At 48.0% G+C, this 22,638-nt stretch overlaps 1 long non-coding RNA gene across 1 annotated transcript; it reads left to right on the plus strand.

Moving 5' to 3' along the window:
* Positions 1 to 1,262: 1,262 nt before the first annotated feature.
* Positions 1,263 to 16,284, plus strand: LOC138582987 (uncharacterized). Its single transcript, XR_011305131.1, has 2 exons — positions 1,263 to 1,436; positions 14,344 to 16,284. It is a non-coding gene; the product is annotated as an uncharacterized lncRNA (long non-coding RNA).
* Positions 16,285 to 22,638: the final 6,354 nt, after the last annotated feature.

The following is a 22,638-nucleotide window of genomic DNA, read 5'->3' on the forward strand; positions in this document are numbered from 1 at the left end:
GGGGGTAGGGTGAGCAGGGTTAAATAGAGCTGGGTGGGGTCGGTGGGGGTAGAGAGGGTGTGGCAGGGTGAGTGGGGTTAGAGAGAGTGGGGTAGGGTAGGTGTGGGTGGAGACAGTGGGGCTGGAGTGGGGTAGAGAGAGTGTGGGTACTTGGAGAGATTGTGGGTAGAGTGAGTGGGATTAGTGAGAGTGGGTTAGGGTGGGTGGAGATGGATAGAAGGGGGCAGGCTGAGTGAGGTTAGAGAGTGGGGGTAGTGTGGGTGGGGGTCAGGGGCGTTGCTAGGGGGGGCTGAGGGGGCTATAGCCCCTGATATTTTGGTTGTAGCCCCGGATAGAATCTCTGGAGCTACAGCCAAAAGAGTGGCTAGCCCCCAGTCCCAACAGTTCCGACATCAGTTTAGCCCCGGGTCTTTTCCAGACCTAGCAACTCCCCTGGTGGGGGTAGAGAGAGTGGGGTTAGGGCCGGTAAGGGTAGGGAGTGGGGGTAGGGTAGGTGGTGGTAGAGAGAGTGGGGGTTGGGTGGGTGACAGTAGAGAGTGGGCAGGTAGGGTGGAGGTAGAGAAAGTGGTGTAGGGAGGGTTGGTGTTGAGACAATGGGGTCCGCCCACTTTTTTCAAAGGGTGGACGCAACCCCTGTTGTGTTTTTGACGCCAGCATTAAAAAAAAAGTGTGCTTGCTCAGGTGTTCAGCTACTAGCATTTCACACCAGGTTGTCATGTTCCCAATGCAGATGCTTACCCACAAGAACACATAAAAGTGCCATTAAAGCTCACCTCTCATGTTTGGATTTTGGTTTTCTTTGGAATATTTTATTATAAATTGTTGGGCTTAAAGGGTGGGCACCTTTTATACTTTGCTAGTGTAGTTTTTGGAAATTCTCCTCTCAGATTACCATGTTTTCGCTGCTGCCTACATACGCAGTGGTTATTATCTTGTGATGTTACATCCTGTGATGTTATCAAATGCAAATTAAGGGGCCGCTCTTAATTTGCTGCACTTGGCCCCGCAAATCCTCGGGCTGGCTGACCCTGGCTGGTTGCTATGCCAACCACATATACTCCGTTCAGATACCCATTTCTCTCTGACTCGTTTCGTTTTGACCTGCCCCCACGTGCTGGGCCTCACTGCTAAGGGGGCTGCAGTACAGTCTCCGGACTAAATTTCACTTTGTTTACCTATCAACATTATTTTGTAGTTGAAGCCTATTGCGGTTTCTTTCGGCAGGATGTTGAGCTTGTTTTGTAATGCGTCTGCTTTGGAGCACTACTCGCACGCTAGTTTTGTGCCCCCCCCGCATTGCTGATAGTCGTGCTGTGAACTCTCGGCTCGGTTACAGCCGGGATGCCGCCCTCGAGAATGTCCCGCGGGAAACGTCTGGGGAAACCGCTGCTCTTCGGGGCTGTGCTGCTGGGGTTGGGCGTAGCTTTCGTAAACAGGTGCGGAGTGGTTTACACTGCCCAAGTGGGGCATTTCTGTTCTATACTTCGACAGTAGAAGGGAGTGGAGCAGCTCAGTCTGAGCTGTAGAATTTGGGTGACAGGGTGTTGCTGGTGAATATGAACTAGTGACGGGGCGGGGTGTATAAACTGTCCACAATGCACGTTCACATACGAGACCTTTTTCCGTTCAAAGATTTGAAGTGGCAACAGCACTTTGCATGCTTGTAAATGTGCGTTTCCATTGCAAGAATTGGATTACATTTCACAGCAAGCATTGTCTGTTGAAAAGTTAGGACTTGGTAACTGCCGCACATTTGAGGTGGAGTGGTGGGGGTAGGAGCTATTTGGGGCGTGACAAAGTTACCAGACGGCTACAAGAACCGCTCGCAGGAGCCTAGTGGCAGGATTACCAGAGTAGTTAATATTCCAGTGTTCATTTATCATTTGTATGCAGTGGTAGAATTGGTGGGGGATCCCACAAGGGCCGGGGTGGGGGCGGAGTTGGAGGGGTGGTGACCGAGGAGGCGTGGTTTAGGGGGGCGGAGCTCGCAGTTGACCTCTGATCAAAGGAAATGTCCAAAACAATAGTTTAAAACGGCACTGTTTCTTTCATGCTTCTTCTTTTCCAAACTATACATCAATTCCACTTTAAACCACTTCCATGGCACTGGTGATGAGTTACTTCACTATGCGGAAAATAGTTGTGACCAATTTGCATTCCATTTTATAAAAAAAAACCTTCCCATTGGGTACTATTCCAAACACGGTGATTTCTGTTCGCCATAGGCAACGTTTTCCTTTACTCGAACCACAACCAGCACAACTCCTGCAGCTCCCCTCTAAAAACAGTTGGGTGGCTGCATCGTGTGTGATGTTTCTGGAATACATGTATATTTATTTATGCCATGTTTGTCGGATACACGTATCCGACAAACATGGCGTAAATAAATAATCTGTGTCCATGTATCCGACAAACATGGCGTAAATAAATAATCTGTGTCCATGTATTCGACAAACATGGCATAAATAAATAAACTGGCTCGTGGCTGAGGACTGTAACTTCCTCTTGTGACCTCTTGCATGGGGTCACCAGAGGAAGTTACAGTTTGCTTGCATGCGCTTTTTTTTTCTTCTCCCCAGAGCAAGGTTTTGGGGCAGCAGACTCTGGCCGGATCCCGAGATCCATCTACACATCTGGTGCTCGATCTCAGATCTGGCGAAAGCCGGGCCAATGACCAGCCCCGATTGTATGTGTAGCTTTGTGGCAACTAGAGTTAGGCTTGGCTCTACACTTTGCACTCTGGGGCGTGTGGTTTCATTTTGGCCATTGTAAATATAGGCATACTCCGTTGTTGAAGGTGATTGATATGCAGGACCGCCTCCCCTTGTCCTGCGTGGTTTTGTCCATATGGGAGCTATGCTAATGCGCTCTGAAAGTAATGGCCGAAGTACGGCTGCCTCAGGGTGTTATGAAATACATTAAATGCAGCGTTTTAACCTTGACCAATGTCCTTGCTTCAACATTGCTAGAAAATCTCTTTAGCTGCTCAGTATTGCCTGATTATAGCAGCTACCAAGGATTTCAGCTGGGGGGCTGAGGACAAAGCCTGGGCTTGCCAGTACCCCCTGCTTTATATCCGCTCACGAGCCCAGCTGGATGTGGCTTGGCCCAGGGACGCCCCTTCCAAGGTGGGAGTGCCTCCCACAGGGGGAGGGGGGTGACCAGAAGGGCGCCCCGCTATGCAGGCTGTCCTCTAATGCCCCCTCTGGGGGCGGGACATACCCTTAGCGGTGTCATCCCCGATTGCCCACCCCCTTTTCTGAGGGGCAAAAAAGACTTTGTGCACTAGCTATACCTGCTAAAAAAAATTACAGACTGTTTGTGTTTGGAAATACAAGATTACATTTATTGGAGCATACAACAAAACGGGGGGCTGTCCCAGTCCTAAGTAACTTAATGTTTCAACTCCTTAGACTTCTAAGCTGTCTCATAGGCCGGGCAATGTCATTGTCTTAATGTTCCTGGGACTTTTATCACTTCCGGTTAGCAGAGTAGCGGACATACCCCTCTGATTATAACTGTCAAGCAGTAATTCTTCGGGACCACTGAATCTCGTTGACAAGAAGTTTCAACTGTCCCTAAGGGACTCAGTGCCTGTCGTCCAAATTTGGCTCGAGTGCGGCCATCGGGAAACTGCCCACAGCCGAAACCGCAGCGTCAAACTCCTCCCCGGCTAGGACTGCCCCGAAACTCTGCCACGCTTTGGAAATGCCCCCAGACAAGACTCCTACTTACCAAATGGTCTAGCTGCAGCCCGCCTTCATCAATGCCCCCAGTATAGCTGTGAGGAAGAGATCATTCCCTTTCTCAGATAAATGCACCCCATCAGCCACAAAGTGGAAACGGAGCAAATTCAGGCAACTGTGTCTAACTATGTCTTTGTTTAAGACATAGCAGCTTATTCTGGTAATTTTCCTTGCTGATATATCAACTGTGCCCAGATGCAATTGTTTTGACCGGTTCCCTCTTTGGGGTTATGCACTATACAAATTCCTAAATGCATAAAAAATACAAAACAAATCCCAGGCTGCCTTTGCAAATTTCTTGATCCCTTTGTTCAATCTCCAAATCTGCCTGGACTTTTCCATCCCTATCTGAGATGCAGTCCCCCCCGCCACTGTAGTTTGGGCACCAAATCTGACCAGATTATGTCAGTGCCAGGCAATTTCTGCACCAATGTGGGCCACTTGCATCTCGGCCCATAGTCTGCCCCTCCCCATGATGACAAGGTCGTTACCCCCAAAATGTACCACTAAAACTCGGGGTGCTGGCCTCCACTGCAGCTGCCTGTGCACTGTTGGTAACAAAGAATGCCACCTCATACCTGGTGCCCGAGCCAAACCACCCTGTTCTTTTGTAATCCGAAATCGGGAGTCATCCTCCATAGAGGGGCGCGTTCTCAGCCCGAGTAATTCATGAGTGCCCCATAATCCATATGGCATCATCTGTTGAAACAAAATTGCATAGTTGAGAAACATTTGGAAAGGCCTATTTGGTCATAATCCAGTGAGTCAGTCCTTTATCATGCTGAGATCTTCCTCAAATCAGTGCCCAAACTGGACTCAGGCTCGCCCTGTGGCCTAACATAAAACTGGAAATTGTTTGATGGCCATCTGCCTATTTCTTTGAATTGCTGGTGCTGGCATGCCCTGCAGGAAGGCAGTCATGGCGGCACCTATCCAGAAACTGTGGGAGAACCATCCCTTGCCATGTACGCCCACGGCACCAAGTGTGGTTGACATAATTCTTTTAAATTGGTAGTTGGTCAGTGGAGCTCCGCTAGCATGCATAAGGCGGGGCCTACTGCTGGGGCCTCTTAGCCAATAAGACTCTCAAAAGTGCAAATGGACAACTGCCGTTGCGGGTGGATTTGTACAGCACAACCCGCTTCCCCTTCCCCTCTGGTCATTCTTGCACTGTCGCAACTTGAGGTTCAACACCTCACTGTCAGTTCTGGACCCCAACTGCACATCCTTCAAGGCTAGAGCCTTCCTGAAGCGGTCCCGATGAGCTACTACTAATTCACTAACCATAAAAGCCACAAAAAATGCCAGTGAACATGCCACCCTGAACAGTGCCACCTCAAAATCTCAGAGCATACCCCATGCAAGGCGCCCAATTAATAAATAGCTTTTGCAACAACTCAAAGTCGATGGGTATCTGACCATCCTGCTTGGGTCCTTCTGACCGGCCCCATCCCTTCACTGCCATCCGTATTAAGTCTTTGGTGGGTATCCTCATTCCCGTTAATTTGCAATAAAAAGCTATGGCTGCAAGGTGTCCCATCGCCCAGCTCCTGCTCTTTCCTTCACCATGTGCCCATGTCACAAATGTACGTACCCGCCCCTCTAGTGAACAGTCTGTTTTTTGCAATGCTTCTGACGCATTCAAAAACTTACCATAGCACTGCCGGTACCTGGACCTAGAATTTGGTGTGAGTGATCGCTCCCCCAAGGTCCAGAGTTCCTTGTCCACGACACCAGCTGCCACCACTGGCTCCTAAACAACGCCCCCTCCTTCCTTGCCGTTGGATTGGTCTCCCGAAACTTGCGCCACTGAAAACGAAAAAGTCAGCTGCAACATTCACCACACCCTGTATATGTCGAACCCTGAATTGGATATTCCTGTGTAAGCAGACCCATACCAATCTCCTTAAAAGGCTCATAACCGCCGGGCATGAAGCTGATTGCATATTTATGGCCTGAACCACTGCCTTGTTATCACAACAGATAACACCCTCTTGTTTTCCAATTCCCTGGGCCACAATGTGAGAGCTATGGCAATGGGGAAGAGCTTGAGTGCCATGATATTGTTTGTTCTCCCCTTCTTATGCTACTGGGTCGCCATTTTTGTGCACACTACTTCTGACCCAACATTGCCCCAAATCATTCATTACCTGAAGCTTCAGAGTACATCTGTAACTCGCCACTGGTTTGCCACATGCTTCTGCTTCTCCACAATAGCAGCCCATTAAACTCTTAAGAGGAATGACCGCCACATGCATAAATCATCTTTTAATCCTGATCCCAGCCGGATCTGGTGATACACCTATGAAACACTGGCTGTCGCCCTTGCCAATCTGCGAGCGAACACCCTACCTGCAGGAATGACCCTAGCTGCAAAAATCTATTTCCCCAACAATTATTGCACCCCCTCTAGCGTGGTCCTATCTTTTGACAAAGGGCTCTCTATTTCGGTGATTAACTCAGAAACCTTCTCCTGTGGCAACCTGTAAGTACCCTTTACTGTATCTATTTCAATCCCTAAAAAGGTTAATACCTCTGTAGGTCCTTGCGTTCTTTCTGGTGCCAGTGGAATCCCCATCCTGTCCAAGTTTTTAAAGAAAGACAGAGCTTGACCACTGTCTGGCGACCCCTCCCGGCCCATGAACATAAAGTCACAGAGGTAATGGATGATGTTACCCCGCTGCTCAATTCTGCGCGCCGCCCTTTCCAAGGATGTGGTAAATGCCTCAAACAGTGCGCAAGACAGAGCAACGCATTGGCATGCATTTGTCAATGTAGTCACCACCCTCTCTTTGGTATCCCTGTTAGGCAGAATCCTGTGCAGGTCCCTTAGGGAGTACTACAGAAGATTAAGACTACAGGTATATGCAAGAAAATCCCCTTTGGTATCGGTCCGTACCACAAAGATTTAGTTGGTAGCTGTGGCTAAGCAGTCAGACTTATCTCAAGAGGGAGATGAGCAGTATTCAGGGTTTGCACATTAGGGCTTTAGTACTATGGGACAAGGAAACGCTGACCAAAGCTTTGTATCAAAAAGAATATATATATTTATTTTACACACTCTGTGATTCACACACAAATCACTATTATTAAAGCAAGTTAAAACAGTCAAGAAAAGTATACATAACTCCCTATTTAAATTGTAGCCAAGTTTGGGCAAGAGTGAACACTGAGCAAAACGGCACAGTGTAAACCAAGCAGAAATGGCACTCTAACAATTTCTCAGAAGGGAGGAAAAGGACAGTTATACAGGTTTAGACTCTTTAACACACCAGCAACACTTCCCAAGTAGATTGTGAACAAGTTAGGCAAGGCAGTACTTTAGCATATGCAATACTGAGGTGAAAACCGAGCAACATGGCACTTCACAATATTAAGAAGGGGAAGGAAAAAGGTGGTTATAAGAGTTAGGTGCACCAACACATTTCTAGGTGAGAAGCAAGCTAGAGAAGGCAGTTGTAACAGATTTATCCAGCGTCAATAGGCCGGTGCCAGAGTCAATGGTACAAGGCATTGTGCCCAGGCTCAAACTGATCTAGTAGCTGCAGTCAAGTCTTTGTTTACCGATTTGAAAAGGCGGTTGCAGAAGGTAAAAGGCAATGTTAGACGAGAGGGGCGGCCAACCCAGTAGGTAAGTAAAGGATTTAAAACACCTTTAGCGATACCCAACGAAACGGAGGCCTGGCGGAACAATGTACCTTTAAAGTGGAAAAGGTTCCTGCGGTGGTGGTAGTTCCTGCAGTTCAGGAGATCCAGCAGAGGAAGAGAGGCTCTTGTCGTGGAGGAAGGTTCGAGTTACTGCACTGCCCAGGGATGAAGCCAGCCGCAGTGCTGACAAAACGAATACAAGGCACGCTCCTTTAAATCGCGGTCGTGGTGGACGGGTGCCTGGCTATCTGATCTCCGAGTGCAGGGCACTGGCGATTCGACCAAGGCAGGTCCTGGAACGTGATTGGTGAACTGGTTTGCCCCACCAGCTCAAGGGAAGAAGACTCTTGCAGATGAAGATCTTCTCAAATTGTTGGAGAAAAGTGGTGAGGATCTGCAGCAGGGCTTCACCGGTGGTTCAGTCATTGCAGATGTCTTCAGTTTCTTAGTTTCAGTGGCGACGTCTTGTCCTCCAGTCCTCAGGACCCTGCTTTTATGCAGCAAGACCCCCCATTTATGCAGCCCCCTCTGTCCTGCTGATCCGCTCTCTTGGCACTGTGCACCTGGCCACCCTCTGTCCCCCGTGCCCAGGTACCTGGTCACCCTGCCACCCTTCTGCACTGCCTCCTGGCCACCCCTTGCACTGGGGACTACCTGTAACCCCCACAGTCCCCCACACCCCCCATTTTTCTTCTTTTATGCACTTATCAGACTTACCCAGTTCTGCTGCCGTAAACACAGCTCTTGCTACTTGCTGACCGCACTCCCTCTGTATTGCTTCATCTATTTATTTGTATTTATTATTCTTTATCTGTTCTCCTCTGCTCTGCACTTTCCATTCTCCCCTTCCATGCACTTTTCCCCTCCCATGCACTTGCATGTTCAGTGTCACTGGGCCTAGTAAGATCGTTGTTTTGTTTCTCCCCTGTTTCCCCTCCCTTGTCTTGTCGCGCTCTGAAACACTTGTGTACGAGCGCGATACAAATAAAATATCATATCATATCACTCACACAGTGTGGTGACTCTCCTGGCGGGAGAACCCCCCCAGCCTATCGGGGCACAGTGCGACTTGAGTTGCGTAGGCAACCCTGTCCAGGGTGCCTATTCCCCCTCCCACACACCCTATCTACCCCAGACTCAGTGGTGCCGAGAGGAGGGCTTCTGTGCAGAAGCCCGCCAAAAGGACGAACAAAGGATCCCCGACCTGGGTTAGGATTTCAGAGAAAGACATGAGAAAGAAATATTATTAAAGTTCTGGCAATAAAAACCTACCGGAGTAAAGTTATTATTAAAATAAACTGGCGGTATGTTAGAGGCTGTCAGTGAAAGTGGTAGCCTTGAACAATGGGAAAATCCCATGGGAAAATATTAGAGGAAAATAGTAACCACTGCCACCAGCCATAAACATTTGAGAGAGGGACTGTACGGTACTCCCTCGAAAATGAACACTAGGGAAAAACTATTAACCCTTCCCAGTACTTCGATATTAAGATGGGTTGTACTGGTTTAGTTCATACTTATTGACTAGTAAAGTCAATGGGGACTTTAGATGCGCTGGGAGACAGTAGTCCGTCCCAAGGTATGCAGTCTATGTTTGGGGGTCGCTACGACACCCCTGTGGTACGGCACGGAGGGTGCTGTGTACCACACATGCTAAAAAGATGATTCCTATAAGGGTGAGAAAAAAAACCCTTAGACCATAAGCATACAAGATAGCCTAAAACATACACTAGCAATCTGTCTAAAAGTGGGGAAAAAAGGGTCTCACTCTTAGCAGGAGAAAAAAATAAACCCTTCAAATCCAGCAAAGCTGATGGGGACTCTATAGGTAAGAGAAATTAGCATTAGAAGAGAATTCTCCCTAACAACCCTCAAAGATGGAAACTGTCTGGGTGTACAGGTAAAAGGCAACATGTTGATTATATGTCCACCTTGGCCAAGAGTGCCCATTTTCCCATGGCGGTCGCCATCAGCATGGCTTGGGCAAATGAGGCATAATGCACTGAGCAGAGGTCCTGCTCCAGCAAATCATTGACGAGTCACCTTTTGGTATGAAAGGCTCACTAACATATGGAGAGTTTACATCCAATGTTTGTTTTTTTCGTTGTAGTGCCAGATGTCCACTGTTGATACATGGGAGTGTCTCGCTCATGGATTAAGGACCTGAGCATCAAAGTGAATCAAAGCAGGAATCACTTATGTTGTTTAGGCTGCTTTTTCCAATATTGAAGAGTTACACTGTACAAAACCACAAGCACCTGATGAATTTCCTACACTAAAATCCGAGGGAAAGAAACATGTTGGGCACATAAATGTGTTTTTTTTTTTTAAATATTTTAATAGATATGTTTTTTATGAAGCTGAGTATGAATCTTGGTATGTTTGGAACTGTATGAATGGTATGCAGGTAAAGGAGCGCTTTGCGAATGAAGTATGACCAGTGGGAAACCACAGAGCACCAGACACTTTAATAGGGTGAAATCAAATTCCCCTAGTTTTTGATGTGTTTTGTACAGAGCTATTCTTCGTTGCATTGTGTATTTTGTATGGCTAATTAATCGCTGCCATAATCTTAATAGTGTAAATCAACTATTAAAATATGTATTTTTCTAAATTGCTGTGTTAACGTATCCTTAATGGCAAGCTGAAGGCAGTAAAGGTGGCTATCCCCCCCTGCTTAATGAATTATCTTACACCACAAGCACATTGTGTTTGCAAAGTTAATGTTAAATACCTTTTTGAAGGGATTGCTTGGTGGTGTGTTTCCTCTTCGGCCTCTCTAAGTAGGTTTGTATTTATTGTTTTATATAGCGCCTTAATCCAAGGCGCTTTACCGTTAATAACAAGAACACATTAAACATGGAACAGTAGAAGCAATAACAGTAAACATGAATCAAACCAGAAAATCGGCATGTAGAACAATTTGCATAAGAAAAGGGGAAAGGAGAGGAAGGGGGTGGCGAAGGAGGGATGAGGGAGAGAAAGTAGTGAGTAAAGTGAAGAGTAGGAGGAAGGAGAGGGAGAGAGGGAAGGAAGTCAGGGAGGGGACTGAAGGAGTGATTTCAATGAGGAGCGGAAGGAGGAATAGGTAAGGGAGGAGTGGATAGAAAAAGTTAGGGAGTTCCAGTTTAAGGAGGTGAGTCGCTAAAAAGAGAGGAAACGAGAGGAGGCACAAGGAGGTGGGGGGACTGAGTGAAAGAAGAGATCAGCAGAACGAAGAGAGCGAGAGGGGGTGTATGCAGAGAGAAGAGAGGAGAGGTAAGGAGGAGAAAGGTCATGAAGCGATTTAAAGACAAGACAAAGGGAGTGGAATTTAAGTTGGGAGTGGAAAGGAAGCCAACCTAAGTGAGAAAGGGAATTGGAAATGGACTCATGAGGGTATGAGAGTTATGAAAGGTGATGCACCATGCCACCCACCACACGTTGAAGAAACATTGTAATAACCCCTTCAATGGCACAGAGGCCGCACATGACACTATATAAAGCCATATTGATACTTTGCTGTGAAACTAGCAACCATGTGGCGGCCACACAGTAATACACCATACATCGAAACATTGCAATAGCCCCCCCTCCCCATGCAGCCTGGCGGCCGCACAGGCCTAAGCAAAGCCACTGCAACACATTGAAATCAACCCCCCAGCGGCACGGTGGCCACCCGGGGGAAACCACAACAATTCCATCATTATAGCGACCCGCATCTGACCCCTCACACCCCCCCCACCCCTCCCCAGAATGTGACAGTACGTGGTACACCCCATCAATACAGGAGAGCTGGTCTTGCCGGTTCAGGACAACTGGGCCGAGAACTACAGGGATGCAAGTGCCTGCCGGTGCGGAGACCGTACATGCCCAATTTTCACACATGATACATTATCCCTTTTACCAGCCGGTCAGCACCAAGCCACTGGGAATATACATCCCCCGACCCCCAACACCCCACCCAAGGCCATACCTGGCCAAGGCAAACCGCTCCTGCCTTTCTTTACTACGACGACTGAATGGGCTCCTACTTCAGGAGGTGGGGGGGCTAAGGGAGACTGGGCTTACCAGTCCTCCCACCTTATATCCGCTCCCTGGAGTCAAGCCGGATGTGGCTCGGCCCAGGGACGCCCCTTCCTCCTGGGAGGAGCCATGGTGGGGGGGTGGCCCACCGTGCAAGCTGTCCCTCTACCGCCCTCTCCAGGGGCTGGTCATCTCCTGGTACCAGGGATTTCCCAAGCTACCTGGTGTCATAGAAAGATAATCCCTGTATATCGGTTATCTGTATAAAGGAACTTTAGGGCACAGCTGTAAATTGTATGAAGTATATGTGGAGTTAGATTATGGGCAAAAGAAAACTGGATGCATCACAGGTGGAGGAGTGATTTTAACTCGTCAGAGCCAGTGCCTGCTTACTGAGTGATAACTGATGCTCCTGTTTATAACCCGGGTTTCATCCACCCTCGGGCTCCGCTTACCTTTTCCCTGATTCTTAGGCCACAACTACTTAGCCATTGTCCTTTGCTCGTCTGTGCAGATCACTGCTTGATCTGAACTAAAGGGGTGTCATAAATCGTTCTCAAGTTTTATGCAAGATGGGGAAGGGAAAGGGGCTGTTATTCTCACTCCTCTTATCCCCCTGCTGTTCATACCAAGGGGTGTCTTGTCAGTTCGATTGCGGGTAGGCGTCCACCCGCCCGCCAGTTCTGGAAATTGAAACAATTTACTGGGGGATCCCTCGCATCCATGGGGGGTGGGGGAGAGGGGCATGGCCCCAGGTTAGTTCATGCAGTACAGTATCTCTTTATAGAACCCAATACTGTCGATCCGCATACAAGCAAAGAGCATTATCAGAACATAAGGTGGGGTCTGCGATTTTAATTGTCATACTACTCGCCCTAAAAAAAAGTGCCTGTACATTGTAGGACATAAATACCAGTTTTGGACAGATGCAACGAGTATGTGAGGCTTTGGCTGTCTCTGTATTCAGTTTCAGTAGACCCGGCATGGGAAAGTGTCTGCTTGTTGAAACGTGGGTTACTTGTGCATGTTGTGGTATGTTATGCTATGTTAATGGGTCTTGTACCGCACACTGTTGCCGCTTGCATGGTCTCTTGGCGCTCTGGTGGATCTGCAATTGGAGGGGGTTGGGCATTTGTTAGTGGGATTGTGAGGGAGAATAGTTAAGGAAGCTTTGATGTGCTGTTGGCAGCTTCAGTTCGGAGAAACTGGTCACTGATCGTTGGTGCGTTTTCAGTCGGTAGCGGTCATGTGGTGTTGAGGTCTGGTTGTGTATGGTTTGGTTTCATGTTGGGTGTTAAAGTTAGTGCAGTTTGTGGTGCAGTAGAGGTATGGTTGTGTTTAGGTCAGAGTTTGAGGGTTAGTATGCAGAATGGTGAGTTTTTAGTATGTTTAGTTAGTGGCAATACAGTTTCTACCCCCAACAATCCATCCAAGTGTAGTACATTTCCTACCCCCAAAAATCCTTCTAGGTGTGACACATTAATGTTGCCAATAATCCATCCAATTGTGGTACGTTTCCTACCCCCAACAATCCATCTCAGGGAGCAGAGCCCAGCACGATACATTTTCTACACCAGGCCCATCTCGGGGCGCAGCAGGGAGCATAAATATAATTAGACCAGATGCTGAACATGGCTAATCTACACAAACAGGTTAAGTGCGCATATGGGTAAGTTACCCAAATAAGGCTACATGCAAGATGGGGCTAATCTATACAAGTAGACTAAATGCAGGGGGCATATGATATTAGGTAATAGGTATGGTATGAAAACTCATCTTCAGGCAGATCTCGCTGAGCATAGTAAAGTTGAGTTATCACACACACACACACACAAGCAACCCACGCTTTAATGAGCAGACAGATTTCAGAAGATTTGTCAGCGCTTCAGTCTCTCCTGAAAGTCGCCTGCTTGTTGAAGCGCAAGTTGCACATGCTTGTGATAACGTGGCTTCAGAGCAGATTCGTGCGTGTCGTGGGCAAGCCCCTGGGTCTGGGGACAGGAAAGGACAGGACAGGGCAGGACTCCGCCAAGACAAGTCTTGCAGGAGCGCTGCTCGATCTTGTTACGGCCCATTTCATGCGCTGCTCCACTCTTCACATTGCCGCTAAAGTAAATAATCCAGACTGGTCGTTTGTGTAACCACCATACCAAGGAAGCCTGTGGATGACCTCTACCTGCCCCAGTAAGTGACCCTTGTAAGTGCCTGTGTTACTGGGCATATACACCTGCCCCATAGAGAACACGAGGGCTTCTGCTCACTCCAGGAACACAGCTGAACGCATATATATGTTGTAGGAGTTCAACGGTCAGCATCTACCAGCTTCAGACAATCTGCCAAGGGCCTATGCTTGTCAGATAGTCCACTGCATGGCCCTGGGAGCAGAGGAAGCTGTGTGCATCCGTCTGCCATAGGAGTGTCTGGGCATTTTCCGGCCTTTGAAAGCCACTGAAGCCTTCTACGGTTTCATCAAGAATGCAGATGCATCTCCATGGCCCCAGCAAGCTGGCAAGCACGTCTATCTGCCTCTAGGAACCTACCATGACATAACATTTCTTAGCAGCATTGCACATAAATGCTGTAGGATCTTTTCATAAACCTTAGTGATGATGTGACCCCTATGCCCTTTGTATGATGTTGGGGTGAAAATACCAGCTGATTATGATTTGTGGTGTTTTGAAAAATGCAACCCCCCCCCCGCCCCATTACTCAGTTGCAGCTAGTTTGGTAGTGTATACTACTAATCGGCTGCCTGGTTTTCTGACCAGGGAATAATCTCCCTTGTTCCTGCTTTGTACATCTGTGTGTGGGGTAAATGTGCTGTGCGAAAATTGAAGTTTCTGGAACTACTGCTGATCTCCTTGACAGAAAGTCCACCTGCGCTCTTTTTCTATCCTTTGGAAATTATTTTTATTTGCCCTTTTATTTCTCTGGTCTGTGATAGGCACCGATTTCTGACTGATGTGGAGGAGCTCCGGGCAAAGGAACGTGTGAAGTATGAGGGAAAGCGCCTGGAGGTGGAAGAGGCTCGGCAGCGGCAACTGGCAGAACTGGCTGAGAGGAGGAAGTCGCAGTAACTCAAGATCACACACCAAACACTGTACGCAATTATCGTCCGACATGGATTCAGTAGTGTTCTCTGCTGGCTTGCCTCACTCAGAAGCTGCGGCAGAGGAGTGGCCTATCCCACTCAAAAGCTGTTGCAGAGGAGTGAAGTGCACACAATTGTTGCATTGTGACTTGTCGCATTTGACCAAGAAGAGCACAATGGTCCTGCACTCTGTCTTCATTGTTGGTGTAACAGTGGAGCCCTCATCAGCCCAACGTGATGTGTCTTAGCTGGCTAGAGGATGACTACTCCATTGTGTTGGGTCCGTGTTGTGCTTTAACTTGACACCTCTATTGTGGGATTGGACAAAGGGCGGACCACACACAGGTGTAACACACCACTGCCCAAGGATGAAAGTGTTTTTGCTAGGCTAGACTGGGTAGTGAGAGACCCCTCACAGTCTCTACAAGTGTCCCGCATCTTCTTAACCCTGTTCACCAGATACCATTCTTAAAGTTTATAATGTTTGTGAGCAGCAGTAGCATTTTTGACCAACCAGGTCAGTAATAAGTGAATGGAAATGAGGTAGCTGCCAACCACCTGGATTTAAAATTGGGACAACCTTAATTTGTGATTTGGAAGGGCACCATAGCTTTCATACAGTAGGGAACTGAACTATGCATAAGAGCTCTGTGTTCGGTGGTCACAAGCATGCAGTAAAAAGTAACATTAGAAATTGCACGTTCAACTTTAAGTTGTTTATTGGTGATTTGTTGATCTGAGAATTAAAAAAAAACACAATAATAAGTGTTGCCTTTTACGGTTTTCTGTGCTGCTTCTGGGTTCTCCAGTTAAACACAGCGGCAGAGAAACATGCTGGCAAATTATCCGGTTTGAGGGCACAGTGGTAAACTGTAAAAAAAAAATGTATCTTATTGTGCAACAAACTTTTCTTTAAAAAAATAGCATCGAATGCATACAAACAGTTGGTAGAGATCAACAACAGTGATCGTGAGCGTCATTATAGCTACAGTGTATATCAAGAAAGAGCCAAATAGCTGCCATCACCATTAGTAAAAGGAGATTAAAAAAGTAATTGTGTACTTGTGACCCCCCCCCCCAACATGTCGTTCTTATACAGAGATTACCGCAAAGCCACATGCAGTCTACTGAGAAGAGCACCTCATTTACCAGAAAAGATGGAAAAAAGCAATACATGTTCTTTTCACTACTCTCCCAGGTTTGTACTTGGAGGAGTTTTAGGGGATGGGTGGGCGAGAGGGGCAGGGGGAGGGGTGAGAAGAGGCAGGTGTTCTTTGTTCTGCTGTATTGACCTTTGCTAAAACTGTGTTTGGATGATCTCTTACTGTTACTGGTGTGACTTTAATTCTGGTGAAGAGTTGCTTGATTAACATCTGCTTTAACATCCAAAACGTGCCCCATTGTGCAAGATCTGAAAGACCCCCGGTCTCTTCTGCCTTTAATCCTCTCTGGAGTGACGGAGGTTGCTCAGTGATTGAATTGAACCCCCCCCCCCCTCACCATTGAACGACCCAGAGGGTAATGAGTGTTGGTCTTTACTAACCAAAGCTGGATCTCAATTGAAGACAGGATTGCAGCCATTGAGAGATCCAAGACCGGGACTCAGGATTGCAGCCATTGAGCGATCCAACACCCGGACTCTGGCAGCCTATGAGCTAGCCTTGGTAGCTGACTTTTTCCAGTGGACTCTATAAGCGAGTTCGGTTCAGGCCCAGCTGAGTATCTTTGAATCACAGTGGAAAGATTCATTTTCTTCCTCGGAAAACGATGAATAAATGCACACTATTAAGCTGTGTTTTGTGTGCAGAATTTGATTCGTTTGCCTATCATGTAGTGAACAGCTGTTTCTTCTTTCTGTCTGTTTTATCAAGATGGTGCACAAACCTTTTTCTCCTTTGAGCATGACAAAGTCCCCTAGTTCTGCCAACTAGCCGCTCCAGTGGTGGTCAGTGTGAGTGCTATTTACAGTGGAGCATGGAGAAGGTTGTGGAAGATGTGGGTTTTGTAAATTGGGGCAGTAGGTTGGGGATAAAGCAGCTGTGTGGAAAAATGAGTCAGTCTGTTCCAGATATTTGAGTGGTTGATAGGTGGATGGGCTTGAGTTCTGAGGCGGTTCTCAAAGATGAGGGACATTGAGGTTCGCCCCAGACATGTAAGGTAAGGTGTAGGACATGCTGTTTGGATGGCACTAACTTCTTTGGTACAAAAGCTGACAAGCTCCTGGAGAAATGGAAGGACTCTAGGGATGCTGGTCCAGCCAGCTACACACAAGTTGTTCCTTCGGCTACGTTTGCCAGAGGTCATTGTTTCAAGTATTTCATGTTGTATGCCCATCTGTGCTGAACTGATCATGGCTGCTGTACGAATATACAAAGAAGATACATGCCTCTAGGCCAAGGTAGTGGCTTGCAGAAAGAGCATTCCTTAACCACTCCAGTGCCCTTGGTGACTACCTTAGCAAAACAGTTTTTAGATACCCTCTCCCCATTCCTGACATGTCGGAAGTCTCATCTCCCTGCATGCGCAAGAATGACTAGCAATAACTTTGGCTGCATGGGTTTTGCAACTGGTGTACACTTCCTGGGCCCTAGATCCAGTGCTCCTGGAAGAACTGCACTTCCTTCTGGCTAAGTGGGTAGTGAATGCTGGGGCCTTAGTAAGAAAAGGGGAAGGGATGGTATTTCCATGTTCCGAAGAAAGGAGCAGGGCTGTGTCCCTTCTGTATTTAGGAACATGCACAAGATTAGAAGGAAGGACCTTTTCATTTTGGTGATGTTGAGGCACTTCCTGCAGGCTCTGCAGTACAGGGTTGGTTGGTGTTGCTGGATCTTCAGGATTCTTATTTCCATGTGCTGATTCATCCAAAGCACAGGAAGTTCTTGAGGTTCATGGTAAGTGGCACCCAATATCAGTTAAAGCAGCTGCCTTTTGGGTTGATCTTCACTTGAGGGTTTTCACCAAGTTGATGGCAGTAATGGCGGATCTTCTCAGGAGAGCGTACATTCATGTTTTTCCCTACTTGTCTCACCTGAGGTTGTTTGCCAGACCAAGTGCAAAATCATTGTAAATACACTTGCTGGCTACTGCATGTGTTGGGCTTTTCCATCAATTTAAAGGTTACAGTTGACGCCTTCCCAGATTATCCAGTACATCCGAATGTATGGATATTTGGTTGGGGAACACTTAACCCCTCTTAGACACAGTCGGCAGCGTTGTGCAGATGGTTGAAATGTTCCAGAACTCATGCATACTACCAGCAGCTGCATTTTTCGAGGTGATTATGGCCCATCTTAAAATGAGATCTCTCCTGTGGCTTCTGCAAAGCCAGTGGTCTGTTTTCCAGCAACCTGTCAGCTCCTGTCATGTCAAAGGATGGACGCTGAGGATATTCTGGTTGGAGACATCAAGATGGTATGATGATGATGGGAGGGCGGTGGAGAACCATTCTAGTAGCCTTGCGGGTGGGGGACCATTCTAGTAGCCTTGGCCGGAGGCCACAATTGTCTGGGATGTATTACTGAAAGGTTGGGATGCTCACCTGGGAGATCTCTGGGTGAGTGGGTTTGCTCTCTGGTAGAGTCCAGGTATCATATAAACCTTGCTATCAGACTGCTTCTGATGGCCTTCCTTCAATACTGGGGAAAGGTGTTCTGGTTGTAACTGACAGCACAGTGGCCATGCATTATCTCAACAAGAGGGGGTGGCGTCCGCTCACTGCCCCTGTTTAGGGAAGTGAGGCAGCTATGGTTCTGGGCACTAGAGAATGATATTTGTATTTCAGCATCCCTCTTGGCTCGAATGGAGGACGTGATGGCAGATGCCTTGAGCAGTTTGGATTATGTTTGCCAAACAGTCAGAGCTTTGCCCAGAAGGCCTTGCAGAGATCTTCATCTTTAGGGTGACTCTACAAGAAGATCTGTTTGCGACTAGCCAGAACAGTAAGTGGAAGCTTATCTTTTCAAAGGGATTTCCACAGAAGGGGACAATGGCAACACGCTTGTATTTTGTGTTTGAGTGATTTCGCACATTACAAAAAGAACGTTTACGTTGGTACAGCAAAAATTACAATGATGGAAAAAAAGTCGAAATCAATCTGAGACGACACAGAAGACAGAAGGAGGTCCGTGTTTAATTGAGAACTGTATATAATAGGTAGAAGAGCCACACATAGATAATGGAAGAGCATTCAAATGTTTAGGTGACGGGAGAAAAAAAGAACAACATCGAGAAGAGGCAAAAGGTGGTTTAGCAATAGAGAGGAGAGAAATAGATTGAGAATGAGGAGGAGAGTGAAAAGAGACCAGAGAACAAAGCTAAGAAGGAGCAAGACCATAAATAGCTTTATAGACAAATTAAAAGGAAAAAAAAGCTAGAGATGAAGAGAAAGCATGGAAGCAGAACTAAGAGAAGGGCGAAAGGGCAGTTGAAAAAGAAGACATCTAGCAGCACTGAAAACAGAACATAAAGGGGCGAAATCAGACTTAGGAAGACCTAATAAAAGAACAGAGCAATAGTTAGGATGAGAAAAGACAAGTGAATATATCAAATGTTTAGTAGCCTGTAATGAAAGAAAATGACATGAGTGATGGTGATTATAGAGATGAAAACAAGCAGTATTAGAAATTTGTAGAGAAAAGGAAAGAGAAGGGTCAAAGACGACAAAGCTTTCGAGCGGTGGGGGGGGAAGAAAACTAGACGGAGGAGGGGTAGGGGAGTGAGAAGAAGGAAAGAAAAGAACCTTTGTTTTAAAGGTATTAAGATGAAGACATCCAGGACTTTTAACGCAAACAAGAAAGAACAGTGTTATGAAGAGAAGAGGAAAATGCAGAGAAAGAGAAAAAGATTTGTGAATCATCAGTGTGGAAAGGACAGAAAACATTTAGGGGGTAATTCATAGAATTTGACGCACAAGTGGCGCACAGAATGCGCGTACGGCAGTCTGCGCCAGCCGCGTGCGCCAAAACCCATTCCGGGGCACAGCGTATTCATGGATTAATACATCCATAAACAGCTGTGGCGCGGCAACCCTGCAGCAGCGCCAGTTACGACCCCAACCCCGCCCTGTGTGCCAAAAACATAACACAAATCCAGTACATGGCGCAAAGGCCAGTGGACCAGCATACAGCCCCCCCAACCACGAAAACGCGTGTAAAACTCCCGGTGCACCCCTCGGAATACACGCACCCTGCTCGCGCCAGGTAAATTGCATGGAAAAAGTCCCCCCTGTGGTGTGGGCTGCCTGTGGGGCATGGCCAGGGTGAATGGGCTGCCTGTAGGGCATGGGGAGGGTGGATGGGCAGCCTGCGCAAATTTTCATAAGCGATAGGCCTTGGGTGAGAGTGGGGTATGTGTATTTGGGGGGGTACGCCGGGAGTTTCACACGCGATAGGCCTTGGGCGAGTGTGGTACGTGTATTTCGGGGGTGCGTGGGAAGTTTCACATGCGATACTCCAGGCGAGAGCGGGGTACGTGTATTTGGCGGAGTACGTGGGGAGTTTCACACGCGATGGGCCCTGTGCGAGCGGGGTACGTGTATTTGGGGTGTATGCGGGGAGTTGCAGACGCGATACTCCAGGCGAGAGGGGGGTATGTGTATTTGGGGTGTACGCGGGGAGTTTCACATGCGATTTGGCATCGTGGGCCCTCCCGGGTATGCAGTTTCCCCCTTCCCCATGCCCTGCGGGCAGCCCACACCACATGGGACTACCCTACAACCCTCACCATGCCCTGCAGGCAGCCCACATGGCACCATGCACTTGTGAGCCCCGACTCATGTCCCCCACCCATCCACCCACCCCCATGACGGGTACCTGCCAGCAGGCCCGGACTCATGTCCCACTGTACCCCCACCCACCCAGCAGTGCCGGGCACCTGCCAGCAGGCCCCGACTCATGTCCCCCCACCCAAAGTCATCACACTCCAGACCCATGGGCCTTATAGCCACCCAAATCCCACCCCAGGCCAAACACCCCACATTGAATTCCCAAAGTCATGATAGAAAATACATAACCAGCATGCCCATGAATACATGTCCCTCAGACCCACACAATGGTGACAAATGACTGTGAAAAAAAACATTGTGACATGAACAAAACAAATGATAGAAGACCACACAAGTCAGTTGTTGCAGAGTTCATACCGGCAGGAATGGTCGGAGTGGGAGAGATGCTGGACTTTGATGCCCCGTCCAGTGAGTGTTGTTGCGTGTTTGTCGAGGCCATGTGTGGTTTGCTTGTTTGATGTGTTGGGCTTGACTGCTACTACATGTCATGTGTACATGGTTCTCATGTGCAAGTCATGCAATGCTTCACTGATGCGTGCCTGCTGTGCAGGATGCTGGACATGTAGAGCAGGCAGGGACTGTCCTCATCGCCACACTTGCAACCTACTCACATGCTACTCACCCGGCTGCCCCTCTGGTCCATGTTCCAGCTCACTGGCCCTTCTGCATGTAGCCTGGGGTGTCTTTCCTCTCAGCACTGGGACTATGTCATTGCATGACTGACGTGCATGTGTCTTCTGCCTGCATGTGGGTACTCCACGTAGGCATGCTCCCTTGCCCCTCCACCCCCTCTGCACCCCAATTTCACCATGGCACTGGTGTGCATCATGTTGGCGTACTGCAATGGCCTGTTCAAGGCTCCTGTGTACATGCAAACGTCCACCAGCCAACCTGCCAGACACATACAGTGGGGTGCTTCCTCTGTCCTTGATGCAGGGTGTCTCACTTGGACTGTGCAGATGGCAGATGCTCCGCAGGGACATGTGCCCATTCATGTTCCATGTGCATTCCATTCATGCCCCTATGTGTCCTTGACAGGATGATCATTGTAGTACGTGTCCAGGATGACCTACATTTCATGGCATTTGATCATCCATTCCATGCTCACTCTGGCTCAGCCCAGCATCACACACAGGTTTAGAGTGTCTCAGTCTGTGTGAGGCACAGGCCTCCCCCTGTTTCAGGCCCACTGGCTCTGTTCAACTGGTGTAGTGGCTTCTGCACACATGGGTGTACTACTGAGGGTTCATCATGTATCCTGCTTACTGTCCCATCATCATCTGCTGTGCTGTCAGTTGACTCAGATGATGCAATTGACGCTAGTCAACAGTGTCTGCCAATACACAGGTCTCTGGTCACCCTTTCGCTGACATGCAATGGCTCCCTGCATTTTCACTTAGGGGCGGTGGGGGGTTTGCTTGTAGCCTTGAAACCCATTGCATGCACGTTGCACGTGATGCCTGAACTTGCCCTTGCACTGCCTTCACATTTATTGATAGACATCATAATGTACTTGTTCATGTAGATAGTGGGTAACGTACACATGTTCTGCACTGCATCAACCCGAGTTCTGAGCCCTGTTACACCCTTCTACATGCCTACTCACTGATGCAATGTCAAAATTACCTGGCATGTATGGCCAGTTTTTCATCCCTTCTCTGTCATGAATGTGACGGGCACAGGTGCATCCTGTGACACATGTACTCAGTATTGGAACTCCCTAGTGGTTGTTTAGATGAGTTGATTGGTCAATCTGTGGCCTATACCAACTGGCATAGGGCACTGATTGGATGTAGCCTGCCAATCGGGTTGTAATGACTGTGGAGCTTCCTTCACGTGTGTATGTGTGCACTTCCACATACATCAAAGCAAGCAGCGTTATAGCTGCTTGCTTTGGTGCATTGGATGCTGGTCATGTTCACAATACAGGTGTATGGGGAAATGGGTGTTTTTGAACGCTTTCACATGTACATCTGCAAGCAGCTTCAACGTTGTGTGGTGCAACATTGCGAGTACTCACTTATGTGTTTGTGAAAGTGTCCATTTACACAAGTGTCTTCCGCAGCTTTTTCGTTGACTAATATGCAGTTGATAGACGTTTATGCTGGTGAGATTTCTGCATTGCGCACGTTATGTGGAACTGGCATGATCCCAAAGGTTCTCTGTTGTTCAGTATGTGTATGCCCAGGCCCACTTAGCTACTATGGTGGGTCCTGGGCGTGGAGATTTCCACAAGGAATGATGTAATAGGGCACATTCATAGCCCAATGTGCTCAATCAGGCCCTGAGGGGTGTTGTGGAGGCCTCATGTCCTGCAGCTCGGACGGTACTGGGCGTTATGGTCCCTCATGCCTGGTTGCAGGCCC

The sequence above is a fragment of the Ambystoma mexicanum genome, chromosome 3q (assembly GCF_040938575.1).
Source record: "Ambystoma mexicanum isolate Mex_15411 chromosome 3q, UKY_AmexF1_1, whole genome shotgun sequence".
In the NCBI taxonomy this organism is placed as follows: Eukaryota; Metazoa; Chordata; class Amphibia; order Caudata; family Ambystomatidae; genus Ambystoma; species Ambystoma mexicanum.